The sequence below is a fragment of the Crassostrea angulata genome, chromosome 6, assembly GCF_025612915.1.
Source record: "Crassostrea angulata isolate pt1a10 chromosome 6, ASM2561291v2, whole genome shotgun sequence".
Lineage (NCBI taxonomy): Eukaryota > Metazoa > Mollusca > Bivalvia > Ostreida > Ostreidae > Magallana > Magallana angulata.
In genome coordinates, this window is record NC_069116.1 from 59,208,127 (window position 1) to 59,233,527 (window position 25,401).

Here is a 25,401-nt window from a genome sequence, read left to right on the forward strand (position 1 = left end):
ATCTGATATGATCTTCACCAGTTACCTAGAAATTTCAAGCAAGGTCACTGCACATCGTTTAACCATAGAGACACCCTGTGAGTATAAGCCAGATTGGACCAAAGGGAAAAAAGATATGCCCCAGACAAGGATTTTATATATATAATTCTGCTATGACCTTAACCTTATACCTAAAAACATGGTTCAAGGTCACTGCACATCCTTCAACCAAAGGAACCCTGTGGATGAGGTATGAGCCAGATTGGGCCAAGGGGAGAGAAGCTATGCTCCTGTCAAGCCATCTCGGATGGACAGACGGACAAATTGATCACTAGAAGGCGCCCGCATAAACATGCCTTTTTATCTAATTTAAAATAGTATCCATGCTATCTGCCCATGGTGAATAGTCATCAAAACTATTCATCAGCAGAATTTGATTTCCCTCCTTTTTAAGGTGGTATGGGACATCTGTCGATATTAATGTGGATTAAAGTACTGTATAATTGAAAAATTTTCACCGGTTTAGAATTTTCAAATTTTACAATATTTAACCAAAAAATAGCTTTTAGAAATATTTGAAAAGGTAAAAATTGTAAAAACCCCAGCGGGATTCGAACTCATGACTTACAGGTTCCTAGTAAACCCTCTAACCCACTGTGCTAAGGAGTTAGGTGACCATTTTTGAAAAGAAACTACATGTACTTATATAATTACACTTTATTTTATTGTTTATTTCGATAAACAATAAGTCACAACATGGAAGTGTCCCATATCACCTTAAACTCGGAACACCTCTGACCTAATAAGATCGCCGCATTAAATACAAAGTTTGATTTAACTCTAATTTGTTTATCATCAAGAAATTCTGCATCGCTGGCAAATAAAGTTTTCTTCTGTATAATGAAATACCAATTAACTGACTATTCGGACAATAGCAAGTTTATTGTCCCACTCCACAGCAACTATTTCCCTTGGCTTTGCCTCGTTAAATAGTTGCTGTCTTGGGGGACAATAAACTTGCTATTGTCCTCATACCCAGTAAATACTAAATAGGCATATCATATCCCATCCACCTACATTTCATGTTATATAACCTTCCATTTGTAACCTTCAATTGCACTGTAAAGTCAACATATCTGTCATAGCCGCAAGTTTCACAATTTATTTCTGCTTCTCATGTACTTAAAATTAGGGGCCTTAATATTGCTTACCAATTCCAATAAGAGACATCCCTCTAACTATTGATAATCATTAAAATTCATTTCATGAATCTACGCAACAATGATAAACCTTCAAGTACAGTCACTCTCAATTTTACAAAAATATTGACGGTACTTTATCCGAAACTGTTCCTTGTACCTTTAACTTAGTAAACTAACATTTTTATGAAAAGGCGGTTTGTCTTAGAATAAGAAAGCTAATGCAATTCTGAGAAAAAGAATACCACATATTGCCAATTCCATTGAGGTTTAATAAAAATATGGCCATTTAAGTGAACCCAACATTTCCAATTTCCTTAAGTAAACACAGATTAACAGGGTTCTCCATAGTAAAACATCTTTACCTGACCTTTTAGAGGTCAACTTTTGTTCAACCACCTTTAAAAAGAAACCTTATTCAATACAACATATGCCTACATGATATAATCATGATAAAAGCTTCACATCACATAGAAATACCCTTACATGTATACCCCCCCCCCCCCCCCCCCATCTTTTGATTTTCATAAAAAGTCATGGTTAAAAATGTTTTACCTAATTTTATGAAACGTGTGGCAATTTCCTTGAGTCATTTCTCACACATATTTGAAAACAATCATCAATGATTCTAAAATTTGATCTTTATTTGTTTATTGTATGATTTGTACCATTTTAATTAACAAATAGACAGCTGTCCTGCTTGTGATTTCTTGTTTTCATGAAAAAAGTAAGCTAACAATCATATTTAGTGAATATCTAATCTATTCTGATTTCTAGTCTCCTTCTAACCATGCTAAAACAGTAAGTTACAACCTACAAGTTAGACATCTGCCTTAAATTAGAATTAAATTCAAACACACCCAGGTAGCTGGAGACAGAGTTGATTTCAATGAAAAATGTTCAAATTTGACATGTTTTTCTCCTTTTTTTATGCATATATACCTTAGAAAGGTAGAAATAGGTTGTTTCTTGTTCATTTCAAAAGAAATTATCATAGCAGATGTTATTTCAAAGTCAAATGTACATTTACATATCCTACATGTAATCTTAATGCAGACAATTAAATAGAGGGGGGGGTTTCAATTATTTAAACACATCTAAATATCTTTATGAAATAAAAAATAAAGGAAACATAATTGCATACTTTTATTGAAAAACAAATTTTCACAGCAATTATGAATTTCTTTAAACAGCCTTAATTTTGTTTTCATAATTTCTTATCAAACACAAACCACAACATGGCATGATGCTTTCTTCAAGTTCCATTATTGTTCATGAATTATCGGATTTGATTTGAATTACCGGTAAATAGTCTGTAGAACACAAGGAATATGCATGTGGATAGAGGTGACAGGTTAATCTCAGGAGCTGACCCACAAGAATCAACCGGTACCGGTAAAAGCCATGTGGTAACAAGAGTCTGTTTTGAGCTGAAATAAAAAAAAAAATAATTAGCTGTGTTTACATACATGTACTAGTAATAGCTGTGTTTACATTAACATATGCATAGTATTTCTGGAAAAAATACACTGACCATGCAGTGTAATAAGTATGACATATCCCAATACATGACATAACATTTAGGCAGTACAAGATCAAAAATTTGCATATCAAGTCATAATATAATATTAAAAAAATTTCATAGGTATAAACACTTATCAAATTGAGAGAGAGAGAGTTTGAGAGAGAGAGAGTTTATTACCGTACTTGTAGTGCAACAGTCAATATTTCAATTCGTAAATTACAAACGAATATTACCCACCGAACAGCGTCAAAGTACATGTACTGGTATTAGCTTCTGGTATACCATTTTTTATCAATTCTACTGTGTTGTTTTTTTTGCAAATAAATTTAGCGAGGGTTTTTGTTTATTTTCGTATAAATTACATGTTTTAAAAACAATACTATGTGTAATAAGCATAAAACATGTATGAGTAAACTTAATGAAGAATTTTTAATAGATAATTTTTCACAGAATGTGGTACATTACATGTATGTCAATCTTTATAAAACTAGCGTATATTTCATGCGCCATAAATTGCAAGTTTTTTGTAAATATCATTTACTTGCATGATAGGTATATATGGTCTAACCAAAATTTTCTTCATAAAGCTACAGCTGTATGTACCACATATATGTTTTGTCACAAGTATACATTTTTTAAAAAAATACCCAAATTCCAACAGTTGAAATAAACTCAACTCATTCTCTGATAAGTTCATTGTGTTTTGTGCGTGCATATCTTATTTGCCTGCTGCAACAGCAGCCAATCAGCGGTAAGCTGAATCCACAAAAAGAAAGTTTGTGTTTTAGGAGCGGGTAAATTGTTTATGCGACACTGTCAAGAAAACCACACCAAATAATAACAAGAAACATAAATATTCACTTAAATGTATTGTGTTGTAAAGTAAAGGTTTTTAACACTTATTGTATCTTGCAAAACATGTGATGACCCTTAATCATCTGTCATATATTTGATATACATGTATATGTAAAAGATGGGAGAAATAACGACGGAACAAACTGGGATTTGAACCTGGCCCTCTGAATCTCTAGTCAAGTGCTCTACCAACTGAGCTACATGTATCTGGCACCGGTGTCATATAATATTTTGAACCCCGCGATATATTGAACCCGGGTTCAAATTTCGCTGCGATATATTGAACCCCCCCATAAAATATTGAACCCAGGTTCAATATTTTATGGCCGCGATATTTTGAACCCCCCTCTATTTTTCATTGCTTTTGGAGAGGGGGTTCAAAATATTATGGCTGCGATATTTTGAACCCCCTACCTTTTTCCAATTCCCATTGGATAGGGGGTTCAAAATATCATGGCCGCGATATTTTGAACCCCCCTTTTTTTTTTCATTGCTATTGGAGAGGGGGTTCAAAATATTATGGCCGCGATATTTTGAAACCCCCTCTATTTTTCCAATTCCCATTGGAGAGGGGGTTCAAAATATTATGGCCGCGATATTTCGAACCCCCCTCTATTTTTCATTGCTATTGGAGAGGGGGTTCAAAATATTATGGCTGCGATATATTGAACCCCCTACCTTTTTCCAATTCCCATTGGATAGGGGGTTCAAAATATTATGGCCGCGATATTTTGAACCCCCCTTTTTTTTTTCATTGCTATTGGAGAGAGGGTTCAAAATATTATGGCCGCGATATTTTGAACCCCCCTCTATTTTTCATTGCTTTTGGAGAGGGGGTTCAAAATATTATGGCTGCGATATATTGAACCCCCTACCTATTTTCAATTCCCATTGGAGAGGGGTTCAAAATATTATGGCTGCGATATTTTGAACCCCCTACCTTTTTCCAATTCCCATTGGAGAGGGGGTTCAAAATATTATGGCCGCGATATTTTGAACCCCCTACCGTTTCCGATTCCCATTGGATAGGGGGTTCAAAATATTATGGCTGCGATATTTTGAACCCCCCTCTATTTTTCATTGCTTTTGGAGAGGGGTTCAAAATATTCTTGCCGCGATATTTTGAATCCCCTCTATTTTTCATTGATTTTGGAGAGGGGGTTCAAAATGTAATGGCTGCGATATACATGTATTGAACCCCCTACCTATTTCCAATTCCTATATATATCGCGGCCATAATATTTTGAACCCCCTCTCCAAAGGGAATATTTGAACCCCTTCTCCAATAGCAATGAAAAATTAAGGGGGGTTCATATAATCGCGGCCATAATATTTTGAACCCCCTCTCCAATAGCAATAAAAAATGGAGGGGGGTTCAAAATATTGCAGCCATAATCTATATTTTGAACCCCCTCTCCAATAGAAATTGGAAATACGTAGGGGGTTCAATATATTGCAGCCATAATATTTTGAACCCCCTCTTCAAAGGGGATATTTGAACCCCTTCTCCAATAGCAATGAAAAATTGAGGGGGGTTCAAATTATCACGGCCATAATATTTTGAACCCCCTCTCCAAAGGAAATTGGAAACAGTAGGGGGTTCAATATATCGCAGCCATAATATTTTGAACCCCCTCTCCAATAGCAATAAAAAATGGAGGGGGGTTCAAAATATCGCAGCCATAATATTTTGAACCCCCTCCCAAAAGGGAATTGGAAATAGGTAGGGGGTTCAATATATCGCAGCCATAATATTTTGAACCCCCTCTCCAAAGGAAATTGGAAACATTAGGGGGTTCAATATATCGCAGCCATAATATTTTGAACCCCCTCTCCAAAGGAAATTGGAAACAGTAGGGGGTTCAATATATCGCAGCCATAATATTTTGAACCCCCTCTTCAAAGGGAATATTTGAACCCCTTCTCCAATAGCAATGAAAAATTGAGGGGGGTTCAAATTATCACGGCCATATTATTTTGAACCCCCTCTCCAAAGGAAATTGGAAACAGTAGGGGGTTCAATATATCGCAGCCATAATATTTTGAACCCCCTCTCCAATAGCAATAAAAAATGGAGGGGGGTTCAAAATATCACAGCCATAATATTTTGAACCCCCTCCCCAAAGGGAATTGGAAATAGGTAGGGGGTTCAATATATCGCAGCCATAATATTTTGAACCCCCTCTCCAAAGGAAATTGGAAACAGTAGGGGGTTCAATATATCGCAGCCATAATATTTTGAACCCCCTCTCCAAAGGAAATTGGAAATAGGTAGGGGGTTCAATATATCGCAACCCCCTCTCCAAAGGAAATTGGAAACAGTAGGGGGTTCAATATATCGCAGCCATAATATTTTGAACCCCCTCTCCAATAGCAATAAAAAATGGAGAGGGGTTCAAAATATCGCAGCCATAATATTTTGAACCCCCTCTCCGATGGAAATTGGAAACAGTAGGGGGTTCAATATATCGCGGCCATAATATTTTGAGCGCCCTCTCCAATAGGAATTGGAAATAGGTAGGGGGTTCAATATATCGCAGCCATAATAATTTGAACCCCCTCTCCAAAGGAAATTGGAAACAGTAGGGGGTTCAATATATCGCAGCCATAATATTTTGAACCCCCTCTCCAAAGGAAATTGGAAACAGTAGGGGGTTCAATATATCGCAGCCATAATATTTTGAACCCCCTCTCCAAAGGAAATTGGAAATAGGTAGGGGGTTCAATATATCGCAACCCCCTCTCCAAAGGAAATTGGAAACAGTAGGGGGTTCAATATATCGCAGCCATAATATTTTGAACCCCCTCTCCAATAGCAATAAAAAATGGAGGGGGGTTCAAAATATCGCAGCCATAATATTTTGAACCCCCTCCCCAAAGGGAATTGGAAATAGGTAGGGGGTTCAATATATCGCAGCCATAATATTTTGAACCCCCTCTCCAAAGGAAATTGGAAACAGTAGGGGGTTCAATATATCGCGGCCATAATATTTTGAACCCCCTCACCAAGAGCAATGAAAATTCGAGAGGGTTTCAAAATATCGCGACCATAATATTTTGAACCCGGGGTTCAATATTTTATGGGGGGGTTCAATATATCGCAGCGATATTTTGAACCCGGGTTCATTATATCGCATAATATATTGAACCCGGGTTCAATATTTCGCGGTATCAAAATATTATATGACACCGGTATTCAAACCAGTCTGACCGTAACATTCCTTCCCCCTTAAATGATCTTCACCCTCGAAGATCAACCCTGGCAGGAGTTAACCTGTTAGTGCCAGGGGTTGGTCACAACACCAATATTGTAACAGGATGGGAGAAATAATGAAGGACCAAACCGGGATTTGAACCTGGGCCCCCTGAATCTCTAGTCAGGTGCTCTACCAACTGAGCTATCTGGCACTGGTATTCAAACCGGTCTGATCATCACATATATAAAGAATTATTTTAAACAATGTTGTTCAATAAAAAATAACACGCGCAACCTTCAGTTTTTGTCTGTAATTAATCAATATTGGCGTGCGATCAGTTCTCGCCGAGTACCATTTCTCACCAGTGCATTCACTGCATTGTTACGTCATTTTATCAACACATAGAATTATATACGAAAATATGATGTAACAGTGCACCAGCGAGAAATGGTCCTCGGCGAGAACTGCTCGCACGCCAGTACTGCCAGTAGTCAGATTAAAAAAAGAGAATAAAAAATTACATTTAAAACATTAACAAGGACAATTTAAGTACACATCATAACTGCTAAACAAGAAAAATTATGTGAACTGGTAGAATAGTACGCATAGTTCTAACTTGTAACCTACATGTACAAGTACATGTACCGGGTACCCGTTGGTCTGCTAAACCTTTCTAATGATACAATGATTGGCATCATAAAGATATTAAAGTCATGTTTTAACTCTGAAGTCTGAAGTATACAATTTTATTTACTTGAAGTTATGTCTACAGGATATTCATGACTACATTTGGAGTCTTCTGCACAAGAATATATGATATGTTTCTAATTAGACCCTGCTTTGAATTTTGAGTTGAAAATTCACAATCTGTTATTTTTTTAAATAGATAAATTCAGTTACCCTTTCCAGTCCCCCATGAACCTCGAGCGAGTCTAAACATCCATGAAACATGTAAAAATTACACGTTAGTAAACAAACACCCACACCATAACACAAAAACAAACAGTGTGCACGTACTTACATGTACATCTATACTATATACTAAATTTTAACTTTAACTTTTTTAAACTTTAAAAGGAGTAAAAGCCTCACCTTCTTCAGTAACATCCACATAAATCACACACTTTAATGTCCATCTTTTCTCCTTTATTACTCGTAGCTTATCAACGGCTGATCGTCGACAGAAGTGTGGCTGTCAGAATTTCCTCGTAAACGATTCACACGAGAAAAATATCCTCCTTAAACAAATATGTAGTATTGTTCCCTGTGCATGTTCATATGTTTCACAGTAAATTGAAAATGCATTTGTACATCGAAAGAATACACAACTTCTCTTCTGCATTACGGCTCTCTCTTTTCTACAATGCCGTTCGTTACTGTTTACATTCGGCGCGCGCGCGGGGGTTACAAACAGGGGCGCCCCGACAAATAGTTGCACATAGAACGTTAAAATAATGTGTGTTCATTGAATTCATAAATGATATAGATGAAAAAAATGAAATTGAATCACAACTATTTATCTAAGATGCAACACAACGTAATGCAGTAAATGCCTGGGCCTTAAAGTGGCATTTGTTCGCTTGTGTGTCTATGTAGACAAATTAACTCGTTCATGTAACGTTACGATTCACACATATTTGTTTTATGAAATTTGATAAAAATAGGGCACAGAACTTTTTAAATTTGATACCAAATGACATCATTTAATATATTAACAATAACTGAATATTTTTTTTTCATAAAATGATAACGATTTTTGCTATTAGAAAAATACGAGCTGCTGACCCCTAATTACAGGGGCCAGTCCTTTTTTCTTAATTTTAAATGAAAGCTCTCATTATTCTAAACAACTTTTGTTCTATATGTATTAACAAATTATTTTTAGTTTAAAGGTTATTATACAAAAAGCAACAAAATTTCAGACCCCCCAAAACCTTAAACTTTACCGGCAAATAGCTTAAAAACTAAAAAACATTTTGCCACAATTTTCATGCCAGCAAAACTATAAAATGTTACCAACAATCCTGCTAAATTTCATGCAACTATCTTTTGTAGTTCCCGAGATCAACTCTGGACAAAAGACCCCCCAATTTTCAATTAAAGGGCAATAACTCATAACCGGAAGTGAATTTTAAAAATTTGAAAAAAACGTCCCCAGATATTAACATTGTCTACATACCCTGAAAGTTTCATAACAATCAGACAACAAATGTACGAGAAATGGCCTACACAAAATTTGCGGATAAAAAAAAAAAATAATAACTAGAGCAAAGCTCGTTGCAAAGCAACGAGTGGGTTTTCCGCTAATGTCGAAAGCAACGCTAGAAGTACGTCTAAGAAGCAGAGTTCTTAATCTAGTAACAAAGAAACCTAGGTACAAAAAGATAAAAAAAAAACCGAATGATTTTTGGTACAACTTAACATAATCCGAATGGTTTTAAGCACGACTTAACCAAAAACCCTTAACCATTTCAAGAACAACTTAACAAAAAAAACAATGTGTTTAAGTACGACTTAACAAATTTGACTTCATTTTAGGTACAAGTTAACTTTACCTTGAACTAACATCTTTTTTCTTAACCCAGAATGCAAAATTAAAATTTACGTAAAAAATCAATTTTGTTTAAAACATAATTCTGAGCAACTTTTCCTCTTCACTGCTTTTCAAAGGGTTGACCTTTCGTACTGTGTGCTCGTTGCGTCATTAATTGTCAGAAACTTATCGATGTAAAGTTTACTTTACTGTACCTCTGTGAATATTTTCTATGTAAAATTACTATGAACCAGACAACATTGAAATGGTGAACATTTCAAAGGGCCCCGCTTATGTTATTTCAGAGAATTTTGCTTTGACCTTGACCTTTAACTTGAAATTTTTCCAGCTGGCATAGAACTTTTATTTCAATTTCATTCCCCCTAACATACATGCATTTTTGTTCAATCTGACCAAGATTAAGCATATTTGGAAAATAATCTACTGTCTAAAACTAATTTTAAAAAGATCTGCTATGACCTTCACATTGACAGACTTGGTTCAAGGTCACTGCACGCCATTAACCAATAAACTCTGTAAAGGTAAAATATTAGCCAAATAGGGGCTAAAAGGAGAGTATATCTATGCTCTTAAAATATGGATTTTTGTGTGTTCTGATATGACCTGGACTCTTCATCTATAAATATCATTTGAGGTCATTGCATATATTTTGATCAAAGGCATCATGTGGGTGAAATATGAGGCTGAATGGAGCAAAGGGAGAGAAGATATACTCCGGACAAGGATTTTTAAGGTCTTCCGTTACAACGGAAGACCTTCTAGTGATTGTAATGTTTTTTATTATTATTATTATTATTATTTTTTTCCCAGTTTTTGTCCACAAGATATCTCAGAGATGGCTGGATAGATTTACTTGAAATTTTCAGGATTGATAGAAAATGATCATATCTCTAGGCGATTTTTTCATTTTTTTAAAATTCATTTCCTGTCGTCCGTTTCCTGTCCCGCGACAAAAAGCTTGTCACATCGAAATCTCAGAAACGATAAAGATTTGAACATCCAAACTTTGAGGGATGATAGACCTATAGTTGTAGATGTGTTTAAACATTTTTGTTTTGTTCGGCGTAACTTCCGGTCGTCACCGGAAGCTCTTCAAATTTTTTTGTTTTTACGTATTTAATTTATTTTCCATAGAATAAAGATATTAGTATAGATCCTTACATATGTCATCTATACAATGTTGAATAAACAAAAAAATTCTACTTCCGGTGAGATATCTCGATTATCTCAGGAAGCTTTTTTAAAGCATATTTTGTACCCGCAAGTTCTCAGGTACTGTACGTGATCAAGACACGAAACTTTAACTAAACATAGACATTTGATTGAAGATGTGTTTAAACAGTTTCATTTTGTCTTCCGTCACTTCCGGTCCACAGCGGAAGAGTTCAAACAAATCAAACTGTTTATCCGTTAAACTGTTTTAATTTGATAGTTTTAGCTACTTCGATGAATAATAATGTAAAATAGGAAAGTAACAAGATATAAAAAATTTAAATTTCATTAAGCACTTCCGTTTGTCCGTTTCCTGTCCCGAGACAAAAAACCTTATATCGACGAGATCTCAAAAACGGTAACGACTTGAACAACCAAACTTTGTGGGATGATCGACCTATGTATGTACATGTGTTAACACTATTTTGTTTTATCCGGCGTAACTTCCGGTCGTCACAGGAAGTACACCCAATTTTGATTTTTTAAAAATATTTTGGTTATTTAGCATTGAAGTAACATTTAGCTATAGAAATACAAAAAGTCATCTACACATGGTAAAAAAAAGATCTACTTCCGGTGAGACATCTCAAATATCTCAGGTAGCCTTGTTTGAAAACAAAGTACCCACAAGATCTCAGAAACTGTGATAGATCAAGACTTATATAGATAATGGACATTGATTGAACATGTGTTTAACGGGTTTCATTGGGTCCTACGTCACTTCCGGTTAATACTTGAAACGTTCAAAAGCAATAGAACTTTTTTTTAAACTTTTAACTTTTTCAAAATCATTTTACTCAATGTGATGAACAGTAACGTACGTAGGTAAATGAACTAAAATATCTACTTTCCGTTTCTTAAATTACTTCCGCTTGTTCGTTTCCGGTCCCTAGATAAAAACCTTTTTTCAACGAGAAATTATATCTAACGAAAATTTTAACATCCAAACTTTGAGGAAAGACAAAATGTACATGTATCCATTTTCTGTTTACAAGATAACTGGATTTTTTGTGCAGATTAATACATGAGGAACGGAAGACCTTTTTGTTGCTATAGCAACAAGAGTCTAGTTAAAAATATAATTCTGCTATGACCTTCACAGTTTCTTTTCACTGAAAATAGGTTCAAGGTCACTACACACCCTTTACTCAAAAGCTCTGCTTATGTGAAGTCTGAGCCAAATAGGGGTTAGTAGAAAGTATATATGCTCTCAAAAAAGGATTTTTGCATGATCCGATATGATCTTCACCCGTTACCTAGAAATTTCATGCAAGGTCACTGCACATCGTTTAACCATCGAGACACTCTACGAGTATTAGCCAGATTGGACCAAAGGGAAAAAAGATATGCCCCAGACAAGGATTTTATATATATAATTCTGCTATGACCTTAACCTTATACCTAAAAACATGGTTCAAGGTCACTGCGCTTCCTTCAACCAAATGAACCCTGTGGATGAGGTATGAGCCAGATTGGGCCAAGGGGAGAGAAGCTATGCTCCAGTCAAGCAATCTCGGATGGACAGACGGACAAATTGATCACTAGAAGGCGCCCGCATAAACATGCCTTTTTATCTAATTTAAAATAGTATCCATGCTATCTGCCCTTGGTGAATAGTCATCAAAACCATTCATCAGCAGAATTTGATTTCCCTCCTTTTTAAGGTGGTATGGGGCATCTGTCGATATTAATGTGGATTAAAGTACTATATAATTGAAAAATTTTCACCGGTTTAGAATTTTCAAATTTTACAATATTTAACCAAAAAATAGCTTTTAAAAATATTTGAAAAGGTAAAAATTGTAAAAACTCCAGCGGGATTCGAACTCATGACTTACAGGTTCCTAGTAAACCCTCTAACCCACTGCGTTAAGGAGTTAGGTGACCATTTTTGAAAAGAAACTACATGTACTTATATAATTACACTTTATTTTATTGTTTATTTCGATAAACAAAACGTCACAACATGGAAGTGTCCCATATCACCTTAAACTCGGAACACCTCTGACCTAATAAGATCGCAGCATTAAATACAAAGTTTGATTTAACTCTAATTTGTTTATCATCAAGAAATTCTGCATCGCTGACAAATAAAGTTTTCTTCTGTATAATGAAATACCAATTAACTGACTATTCGGACAATAGCAAGTTTATTGTCCCACTCCACAGCAACTATTTCCCTTGGCTTTGCCTCATTAATTAGTTGCTGTCTTGGGGGACAATAAACTTGCTATTGTCCTCATACCCAGTAAATACTAAATAGGCATATAATATCCCATCCACCTACATTTCATGTTATATAACCTCCCGTTTGTAACCTTCAATTTCACTGTAAAGTCAACACATCTGTCATAGCCGCAAGTTTCACAATTTATTTCTGCTTCTCATGTACTTAAAATTAGGGGCCTTAATATTGCTTACCAATTCCAACAAGAGACATCCCTCTAACTATTGATAATCATTAAAATTCATTTCATGAATCTACGCAACAATGATAAACCTTCAAGTACTCTCAATTTTACAAAAATATTGACGATACTTTATCCGAAACTGTTCCTTGTACCTTTAACTTAGTACACTAACATTTTTATGAAAAGACGGTTTGTCTTAGAATAAGAAAGCTAAAGCAATTCTGAGAAAAAGAATACTACATATTGCCAATTCCATTGAGGTTTAATAAAAATATGGCCATTTAAGTGAACCCACCATTTCCAATTTCCTTTAGTAAACACAGATTTACAGGGTTCTCCATAGTAAAACATCTTTACCTGACCTTTTAGAGGTCAACTGCTGTTCAACCACCTTTAAAAAGAAACCTTATACAACATATGCCTACATGATATAATCATGATAAAAGCTTCACATCACTTAGAAATAGCCTTACATGTATACCCCCCCCCCCCCCCCCCCCAATCTTTTGATTTTCATAAAAAGTCATGGTTTGAAATGTTTTACCTAATTTTATGAAACGTGTGGCAATTTCCTTGAGTAATTTCTCACACATATTTGAAAACAATCATCAATGATTCTAAAATTTGATCTTTATTTGTTTATTGTATGATTTGTACCATTTTAATTAACAAATAGACAGCTGTCCTGCTTGTGATTTCTTGTTTTCATGAAAAAAGTAAGCTAACAATCATATTTAGTGAATATCTAATCTATTCTGATTTCTAGTCTTCTTCTAACCATGCTAAAACAGTAAGTTACAACCTACAAGTTAGACAACTGCCTTAAATTAGAATTAAATTCAAACACACCCAGGTAGCTGGAGACAGAGTTGATTTCAATGAAAAATGTTCAAATTTGATATGTTTTTCTACATTTTTATGCATATATACCTTAGAAAGGTAGAAATAGGTTGTTTCTTGCTCATTTCAAAAGTAATTATCATAGCAGATGTTATTTCAAAGTCAAATGTACATTTACATATCCTACATGTAATCTTAATGCAGACAATTAAATAGGGGGGGGGGGGGGGTTTCAATTATGTAAACACATCTAAATATCTTTATGAAATAAAAAATAAAGGAAACATAATTGTATACTTTTATTGAAAAACAAATTTTCACAGGAATTATGAATTTCTTTAAACAGCCTTAATTTTGTTTTCATAATTTCTTATCAAACACAAATCACAACATGGCATGATGTTTTCTTCAAGTTCCATTATTGTTCATGCATTATCGGATTTAATTTGAATTACCGGTAAATAGTCTGTAGAACACAAGGAATATGCATGTGGATAGAGGTGACAGGTTAATCTCAGGAGCTGACCCACAAGAATCAACAGGTACTGGAAAAGCCATGTGGTAACAAGAGTCTGTTTTGAGCTGAAATAAATAAAAAAAATAATTAGCTGTGTTTACATACATGTACTAGTAATAGCTGTGTTTACATTAACATATGCATAGTATTTCTGTAAAAAATACACTGACCATGCAGTGTAATAAGTATGACATATGTCATGGTGTGTAATTTTGAGTAATGTGTTTTAGAGTTAACTCATGCCAGATGACAATTAATTAGCGAGGGTCAGTCTGCTCTCCTAATTATCCCAAATTAGTCAATGTAATTGTTCTGAGTAATTATCATGAGTACTGTGCCTCACTTTCATTATCTTTTAGAATATAAATACAGTTAGAAATTTATTCAATTCAGTCAGAAACTTTTGGCCGCTACCTCATGTTGCTTATGTCTTTATACTGACTATCTAGTTGACTGTCCACCAGTCTGTCAGTAAGACTAAGCAACATCGAGCTAAATTTCAATCTGACTCATTTCGGCCGCTACCTCATGTTGCTTATGTCTTCATACTGACTATCTAGTTGACTGTCCATCAGTCTGTCAGTAAGACTAAGCAACATCGAGCTAAATTTAAGTCAGACACTTTCGGCCACTATCTCATGTTGCTTATGTCTTCACACTGACTATCTAGTTGACTGTCCACCAGTCCGTCAGTAGACTAAGCAACATTGAGCTAAATTCAAACCTGACTCATTTGGCTTTTTAAGAAATAATTATTTTTATCCTGTTCTATTTTGACTTTATTTTATTTGATTATTGTTGATATTTTATAAGTTAATTAAAATCACTTGATCAATAAATTGTGAAACCTGCCTTCGAGTTATAGCTCTATGCATATTCGACTTAGAGGTCAATTTAAGCCTATTGACTAGGCTGACCCCCTGTCTCTTGGGTTGGGCCTATACAAGTTAATTCCCCTTATTCTATAGTGCCCTTTCCCCTCGGTGACACATATCCCAATCCATGACATAACATTTAGGCAGTACAAGATCAAAAATTTGCATATCAAGTCATAATATAATATTAGAAAATTTTCATAGGTATAAACACTTATCAAATTGAGAAAGAGAGAGTTTGAGAGAGAGAGAGAGAGTTTATTACCATACTTGTAGTGCAACAGTCAATATTTCAATTTGTAAATTACAAACGAATATTACCCACCAAACAGCGTCAAAGTACATGTACTGGTATTAGCTTCTGGTATACCATTTTTTATCAATTCTACTGTTTTTTTTTTTTTGCAAATAAATTTAGCGAGGGTTTTTGTTTATTTTCTTATAAATTACATGTTTTAAAAACAATACTACGTGTAATAAGCATAAAACATGTAAGAGTAAACTTAATGAAGAATTTTTAATAGATTATTTTTCAAAGAATGTGGTACATTACATGTATGTCAATCTTTATAAAACTAGCGTATATTTCATGCGCCATAAATTGCAAGTTTTTTGTAAATATCATTTACTTGCACGATAGGTATATATGGTCTAACCAAAATTTTCTTCATAAAGCTACAGCTGTATGTACCACATATATGTTTTGTCACAAGTATACATTTTAAAAAAAAATACCCAAATTCCAACAGTTTAAATAAACTCAACTCATTCTCTGGTAAGTTCATTGTGTTTTGTGCCTGCATATCTTATTTGTCTGCTGCAACAGCAGCCAATCAGCGGTAAGCTGAATCCACAAAAAGAAAGTTTGTGTTTTAGGAGCGGGTAAATTGTTTATGCGACACTGTCAAGAAAACCACACCAAATAATAACAAGAAACATAAATATTCACTTAAATGTATTCTGTTGTAAAGTAAAGGTTTTTAACACTTATTGCATCTTGCAAAACATGTGATGACCTAATTCATCTGTCATATATCTGATATACATGTATATGTAAAAGATGGGAGAAATAACGACGGAACAAAGTGGGATTCGAACCTGGCCCTCTGAATCTCTAGTCAAGTGCTCTACCAACTGAGCTACATGTATCTGGCACCGTTATTCAAACCAGTCTGACCGTCACATTCCTCCCCCTTAAATGATCTTCACCCTCGAAGATCATCTCTGGCAGGATTGAGTTAACCTGTTAGTTCCAGGGGTTGGTCACAACACCAATATTGTAACGGATGGGAGAAATAATGAAGGATCAAACCGGGATTTGAACCTGGGCCCCCTGAATCTCTAGTCAGGTGCTCTACCAATTGAGCTATCTGGCACTGGTATTCAAACCCGTCTGATCGTCACATATATAAAGAATTATTTTAAACAATGTTGTTCAATAAAAAATAACACTCGCAACCTTCAGTTTTTGTCTGTAATTAATCAATATTGGCGTGCGATCAGTTCTCGCCGAGTACCATTTCTCACCAGTGCATTGTTACGTCATTTTATCAACACATAAAATTTTATACGAAAATATGATGTAACAGTGCACCAGCGAGAAATGGTCCTCGGCGAGAACTGCTCGCACGCCAGTACTGCCAGTAGTCAGATTAAAAAAAGAGAATAAAAAATTACATTTAAAACATTAACAAGGACAATTTAAGTACACATCATAACTGCTAAACAAGAAAAATTATGTGAACTGGTAGAATGGTAGGCATAGTTCTAACTTGTAACCTACATGTACAAGTACATGTACCGGGTACCCGTTGGTCTGCTAAACCTCTTTAATGATACAATGATCGGCATCATAAAGATATTAAAGTCATGTTTTAACTCTGAAGTCTGAAGTATACAATTTTATTTACTTGAAGTTATGTCTACAGGGTATTTATGACTACATTTGGAGTCATCTGCACAAGAATATATGATATGTTTCTAATTAGACCCTGCTTTGAATTTTGAGTTGAAAATTCACAATCTGTTATTTTTTTTAAATAGATAAATTCAGTTACCCTTTCCAGTCCCCCATGAACCTCGAGCGAGTCTAAACATCCATGAAACATGTAAAAATTACACGTTAGTAAACAAACACCCACACCATAACAAAAACATCTAACAGTGTGCACGTACTTACATGTACATCTATACTATATACTAAATTTTAACCAGTTAACAAGAAACTTTAAAAGGAGTAAAAGCCTCACCTTGTTCAGTAACATCCACATAAATCACACACTTTAATGTCCATCTTTTCTCCTTTATTACTCGTAGCTTATCAACGGCTGATCGTCGACAGAAGTGTGGCTGTCAGAATTTCCTCGTAAACGATTCACACGAGAACATATCCCTCCTTATACAAATATGTAGTATTGTTCCCTGTGCATGTTCATATGTTTCACAGTAACTTGAAAATGCACGTGTACACCGAAAGAATACACAACTTCTCTTCTGCATTACGGCTCTCTCTTTTCTACAATGCCGTTCGTTAAGTTTACATTCGGCGCGCGCGCGGGGGTTACAAACAGGGGCGCCCCGACAAATAGTTGCACATAGAACGTTTAAATAATGTGTGTTCATTGAATTCATAAATGATATAGATGAAAAAAATGAAATTGAATCAAAACAATTTATCTAAGACGCAACACAACGTAATGCAGTAAATGCCTGGGCCTTAATGTGGCATTTGTTCGCTTGTGGTGGCAGGGGATAGTTTCGAAGGAAAGACCCGGTCAAAATTTTGAAATAAAGGGAGAACCTGGGGTTTGACTGGTTATTTGAGGGGTACAAATTGCTAGAATGTTTATTGCATTCACTTTGTGGATAGAGGAGCTCATGTCAATTTCATTGATATATGACACTTTAATACTGGTAGCACTTTTCATCAGATATGGAATGAAAATGCGAAACTGTGGCCAAAATTTTCACTTTCGGTTTTGTGCTTGAAAAGTAGGGTGGGTTCATAACACGAAATGTCACTCGAAAAGAAGGTGATTGACCCCCCATCAATTGGTGATTATTTGCATGGGTATACATTAAGCTACCAATCCTATGGTAGTTTATGGCAGTTGCTCGGGACTGGAGCGTGGTTCTGGACCCGTGAAAATGTGAAAAAAGGGCAATTTTTCAGAAAATTTTGAGACCATCCCTGGCTCTTCTTTATAGTGCTATATGTAAGTTGTACTTGTTTAATTCTGAAATGTTTAAAAATTCTCAAGAGTTGGGACCATGTGTCCCCTGCATGCAAACCAATTTTAGCAAATTTAAAAATCCACTGAAAAATTAAATCTCATATATGAGCACTATCTGCCTCACATTTCCTCGACCAAAAAAACTATCCCCTGCCACCTGTGTGTCTATGTAGACATATTAACTCGTTCATGTACAATTCTCACATATTTGTTTTATGAAATTTGAAAAAAAATATAGCACTGAACTTGTTTAATTTGATACCAAATGACATTATTTAATATATTAACAATAACTGAATTAATTTTTTTGAATAAAATGATAACGATTTTTGCTATCAGAAAAATACGTGTATGAGCTGCTGACCCCTAATTATAGGGGCCAGCCCTTTTTTTCTTAATTTTAAATGAAAGCTCTCGTTATTCTAAACAACTTTTGTTCTATATGTATTAACAAAACATTTTTAGTTTAAAGGTTATAATACAAAAAGCAACAAAATTTCAGCCCCGAAAAAATCTTAAACTTTGGCGACAAATAGCTCAAAAACTAACTAAGAAATTACCAAAATTTTCATGCCAGCAAAACTATAAAATGTTACCGACAATTTCGCCAAATTTCATGCATCTATCATCTGTAGTTCCCGAGATCAACTCTGGACAAAAGACCCCCCAAATTTCAATTAAAGGGCAATAACTCATAACCGGAAGTGAATTTTAAAAATATGAAAAAAACGTCTAGAGATATTATTATCATCTACATACCCTGAAAGTTTCATAGCAATCAGACAAAAAATGTTCGAGAAATCTCGTGCACAAAATTTGCGGGAAAAAAAAAAAAATAATAATAAGAAACAGTAGAATAACAGAAGGGTTTTCCGTTGAAAAACGGAAAACCCTAATAAGAAACAGTAGAATAACAGAAGGGTTTTCCGTTGAAAAACGGAAAACCCTAATAATAAGAAACAGTAGAATAACAGAAGGGTTTTCCGTTGAAAAACGGAAAACCCTAACTAGATTCGATCTCGTTGCGAGCAACGAGTGGGTCTTCCGTACGATTTTTGAATAGATTAGATTAAAATTATCAATTCAAACATAAAATCGTTGATCTAAGTGAAGAAAAGAGAAACAAAATTTGCGGCACCCGGGGCTTTAACCCGGGTCGCCTGGGCCATGACCACGACTATATCGACTGAGCTACTCGGACTCTCGCTTCAGTACTTTGACGCTTAATTTCTCAAGAATGCCCTGATCGATTTTTAAACAAATTACATATTCTAAATCAGTAAGAGGGTCTCTATGAGGTGTAAAAATTTCAAAAAAAAATATTAGAAAATAAAAAAGTCGAAAAATTCAATTTTTCAAAATTCCTTCCAGAGAAGACCGGAAGTGACGGCGGACATTTTTTAGACAATAGTGCACCAGAAAAACGTTAAATCTATCATCTCTAAAAAATTCCGCTCTATATCTTCAGTCGTTTTTGAGAAACGTCGCAGACAAATTTGACTTTAAAAAAATCGTTTAATGACGATAACTTCCGACCGGAAGTAAATTTTAAAAAACTGTTCTGGCGGTACAAACTTCAGTTGACAAGGCACCATCCCTGAAAATTTGACTGAAATCGAGCAAGCCATCTCCGAGAAATCGCCTGCACAAAATCGGTAAGAAGAAAAAAAAAGAATAAGAATAATAAGAAAAGTGAAAAAGAAACAATAGAATAATAGAAGGGTCTTCCGCTGAAGACGGAAGACCCTAATAAGAATAAGAAAAGTGAAAAAGAAACAATAGAATAATAGAAGGGTCTTCCGCTGAAGACGGAAGACCCTAATAAGAATAATCTTAACCCGCACAATAATAGAAAGGTCTTCCGTTGGAAACGGAAGACCTTAATAATGGTAAATATATCAATCCGCCAAGCAATGCAACATTCGTATCAGTAAAAACATAAACAAGAGTGGAATTACCGATAAAACTTATCAACAGAAAACCATTGAATTAAAACTACTCAGTAAAGAATAGAAGGGTCTTTATCATAAAATGGAGGTGGATTACCAATGAATGGTCTTTGAAGGATATCGACAGCAGCAATAAACTGAACTAACAATTAAACTGATTCAGGAGTAGTGCACTGTTGTAAGATCTGAATTAATTTTTTAAAAATCGGCTTTGAAGAGTTTTATGATTAGTTCTTTAATATGTATGTATTCGTTTATGGGTATTTCTATTTTCATTTTCTGAAATATAATCTTCAGTTAAATATTGCTTCCGCTGCGTGCTCATTTTTTTCATCATTTAAAACAACCCACAATTTTGATTCACTTTGAGTATGATGAACTAGATACTGTTCAAACTAAATTCCATTTGGTAGCATTATATATATTTGAATAATAAAATACTTTCTTTGGTGATTCATTCGGGATACGAGGTAGCGACATTGCAGAAAAAATACATAGCCCACGTTCGTGGGTTATGTAAAAAAATTCTGCAATGATTGCTACCTCATAACCCGCATGGATCATCAAAGAAAGCATTTAATTATTTATAATAACATCTTTCTTTCAACTAATTAATAAATTAATTGTAAAAAGTAAGTAAAAGTTACTGAATTACTGTTAATATACATCAGTATGTTATCTAAAAGAAACAGCCAAATCGTCTTCTATGGGAATTTGAGTCTGACATCAGCATGATTCGTGCAGTCTGTGATTTTTCCAAGATCGCTGTAGGTTTCGACCAATCGATAAACGGGGCGTGTACATTTCAGTCTGGCTATTTTTATATATGACTTAACTGTAAAACACCGTAACAAATAGATGGAATTATACTCGGTAGTTGTAAATAACAAACAGACAGAACCGACTACCTTCCCAATATTGATCCTGAGTCTTAGTTTACTTCCTTTTTTCATGAAATTATCATGTTATGAAATATTTTTTAAAAATAATGTTTGTTTTAGGTAAATTATTTTCAAAATGAAGGTATAAATTAGAATAGAAATATGACATAAATGGATAATTTAATTTTTAAAAATAGGGTCGATTAAAGACCCGGGGTCTATACTTAGAAGTGTGTATGTGTGTGTGGGTTGGGGGGGGGGGGGGGGGGTCCTGTCCTGTCCTCAAGCACATTGCTAAATAAACTAACCGTGATGAGCCCAGATCGTTAACTGTTCTTACCAGCAATAAACCATGCAATCACACAGAGTGCGCAAAATCGGGAAACGTTGACCTTCACCTTGTCAATGAATGACCCCTCATCTTCCTGTTCTCTATTGCAACAGCGTCCACAACAACAATACAACATCGATATCGAACCAGTAACCACCAGGTAAATTGGAATGTATTTTTCCAATGGACAGTCATCCAGGTACAAAGCTCCTGAAATCGAGGTGCTGTGATAAGGAATCTACTGTGATAAGATACTGTATATTCCTTATTTTAGGCGCGCGAGCACTTAATTCCGCGTAAAATCGCGAAAAGCGCAGTGTTTATCAAAATTTCTGACAGTTATTAATTTTATTCAACTAAAATAAAAGAGATTTTTTATGTTTACAATTTGATACAAAAAAGTGAAATAGTGGAATTATGTACTCGCTGTACATAAGGAATTTACAACAAATGATATATGTACGCGTTAAAAATAAATTTCTTTGCACCACTAAAAACACATTACTTAATGACACGTTTTAGAGCAAATGTCAATTACAAGTCTATCTAAATCTTATTAGAAAACAACAGTGGGTTGAAAAGTGGCTTAGGAACCCTATACTGACAAATGACGATGGGAGCAATGGGCAGGACAAGCCCGACAATCACCAACAACACGATGACCACGGCTGGAAAACAAAAGAGAGGGGACATGGGTATTAATGTATCTCACCTAGCTTGGTAAATAATGGGATTTACTGATGTTATCTGATTTGATACTTTGTACTTACTTGAGGAACAAAAAATAGCAACAATTGACGAGAGGAAGCTGATATTGCCATCACAATTTTCCTTGGCACTCTTGACTTTTCCATAAATAGAATCCTGATGAGGAGGTCGCCATGGAATAAAAACTTTTAAAAAGAGTTATAGTGGGGGATTAGTCCAAAAAAATATCTTCCAGGTGGATAAAAGACAAACCTTTCCCTAGCTTCTAAACCCTGGTGGTCGCAACCATCAGAATTTGGGAGCTAGTAAAAGGTATGGTTTTAATTCATAGTAAAGCAACTCAAAAGCAGCTTTAAAAATCCATCTGTATTTTTGGCTCAATTTAATATGAAGTATACATCAGTTACCGGGGGGGGGGGGGGGGGGGGGCAGATAAAAAGACTCGGAGGTTTTACAGATAATATGAGAAGTTGAAACATATAAGTGTTGTTTAGACTTTCCTATTGCCTTTACTTTATATCTCTATTCTCCTCTCATGCCGACGTCATGTTTAGATACAGATTTTTTTTTTCTAGGGGTCAGAGGAATAATATTGCTTGCTGAGGGGAGGGGAAAGGGGTCTGATCATATTTTCAACCCCCCCCCCCCCTCCCCCCGGACCTTACTTCTGGTTGTGTAATCAATTAATTTTTTTGTTAACAAACAATTATTTGTGTGGGGTTTTTTTCTGACGATATAACAAGATGTACTTTCGGAACCAGCGGAAGACTTTGACGTATATGCGGAGGGGCTTTTTGATAGATTTGGTCACCTGCGACCGTATTTGTTCACTTCATATTATTCGGAAAATGAATTGTACGATAAAAATTTGAAATAATCATTGCTGAAATGTATTTGTCTATTCATTATAAACTCGATTTGAAGTGTTATCACAAACACTCAAAAATGTAAATATGTGGGGTTATATTTACAAATAATTTTAAAAATGTTGTGGCAATTATCATTTTACAATATCTCCGAAAGATAAATCGTAACAACTATTTATACTATTAATCATTGAAAGATGCAAAGTTCTTTATTATGTTTAGTACTTCCGTAAGACCCATTTTGCTCAACAACGGGTTATTTGGTAACTACCAGTTTTGCTCTGGTCAACTTCAAATAGTCAATGGTTTGAGTGATAAAAAATTTCTACTCAATAGTTATTTCATATTTAACTTTCGTCTGCATAACAATATAGGTAACCACCACCCCCCCCCTTCCTTAAATGACATGTGGGTCAATCGTATGCAATAAACCCTTACCTGTAAAAGTAGGCCCGTTTGATCGGTCCCGTGTTCCGTTCATCTTGACTCTGGTGGAGAAAACATTCGCTTGTTTGCATTTAAATCCGTTCCAGTTTAAACTTTTTTATGGAATACGAAGATGGTTGTAATAATATACATACAAATAGCATATTTCACAACCTTTCAAGCGTAACGCCTTTTTAGCTCACCTGAGCAGAAAGCTCAAATATGTTATTCTGATCACTTTTTGTCTGTCTGTCTGTCTGTCTGTCTGTTCGTGCAATCTTGTCCGGTCCATATCTTTCTTATAGAGAAACATCAAAAGAACCTTCTTCACACAAACATTGCTTATGACCTGAAGGTGTGCCATAATTTTAACTCAAAATCATTTGAGCAAGTTCAAGGCCAGTAGAAGGAGAAGTGCTAAATTTGTACCTGCTTTAAACCTTTCTTATGGAGAAACATTAGAAGTTCCTACTTCACATTATGAATGCTTATGACCTGATGATATGTCATAAACTTGACCCGGTAAGGCAGGTTCAAGGTCATTGTTTTCAAAACTGCCTAGGCCATATCTTGTAATGGAAAATGATTAGAAGCTAAATTTGAAACAAAGATTGTTTGTGTCTGTAAATATGTCCTGATCTTGATTGAGCTTTGATCATTTGTGCAAGTTCAAGGTCACTTAAAGAGAAAAGGTGCATCCAATACTTTCTAATAGAGATATTTTCTTAGCACGCGGGGGGGGGGGGGGGGGGGGGGGCTTGCCCATAGTACAAGAGGTTCAAAGTTTGATGTTGATTTACATATATGTTTTATAAACAGATGTTTAAGATCTTATTGAGAACTGCAATGCTTTGTATGTGATATGATTTTAAAATCATCTTGTTACAATAAAGGTTCAATGTTTTACATAAAAATGTCTGAAAAAATATATAAATCGTTAATATGTACAGGATCTAATATTCTACACTGTCCAGATGTTTCCATAAAGCTGATTTTATTGTGGCTATTTTTTCTCAGGTGAGCGATGTGACCCATGGGTTTCTTGTTTACTTTTTGTTTTCAATAAGGTGGGCTTGCTTGTTGATTTTTAGTGGACGAAGATACCTTGAAAATTTAAAACAATTTACGACGCAGAAAGCGATTGCGTAATCGGGCTTATTTACTTGGTCTCCTTACACCTTACCTCACACCCCACAAGTGACCCACCTGGGAAAGCAATTTTGAGCATGTCTGATTCATCTGCAGATCAAAAATAACTTTAGTACTGTGTACTTGAATACAAGCAGTTTACTGTCTAATTATGTTTTTGGTATGTGTAGAATGGGTAATTTTTTTTTTGGGGGGGGGGGGGTCGGGGATTCAAATGTATGGAATTTACTAGAAAAGTTGCCCCTGTAAAACTTTCAATTATGCATATTCATATTTCTGCTTCTTTTTTAATGGGAATATCATGTAAAGAATAAGATAGACATTTAAACCAATAGCCATAATTTCAAATTACTTTTTACACTTTCGAAATAAAGAGGGAACCAACCGACTCGGCACCTTCCCCATACATTCTTAGATAAAGTAATACCGTTAAATACGCAATATACATTGATACATGTGGATTGGTTTAGGCACTAAAATAGTATTTTATACTATGCCGAGTTGGTAGACAACTCGTGTGAAAATGCATGAACTTGAACGTGGCAGCTACATCTTTATATTTAAGAATTCGAGCCCTTCTCGGGCTCGAATTCTTAAATATAAAGATGTAGCTGCCACGTTTTGATCCGGTGTTTAAACATTATCTAGTTTTTATATATTATTTAGTTTAGTTTAGTGCTAGTTTTGTAGATGT

The 25,401-nt window shown here is 35.0% G+C and overlaps 1 pseudogene; it reads right to left on the reverse strand.

The window, feature by feature from the left end:
* Nucleotides 1-23,711, reverse strand: part of LOC128188293 (transmembrane protein 272-like) — a 78,633-nt pseudogene extending 54,922 nt beyond the window's left edge.
* Between the last annotated feature and the right edge of the window lie 1,690 nt (nt 23,712-25,401).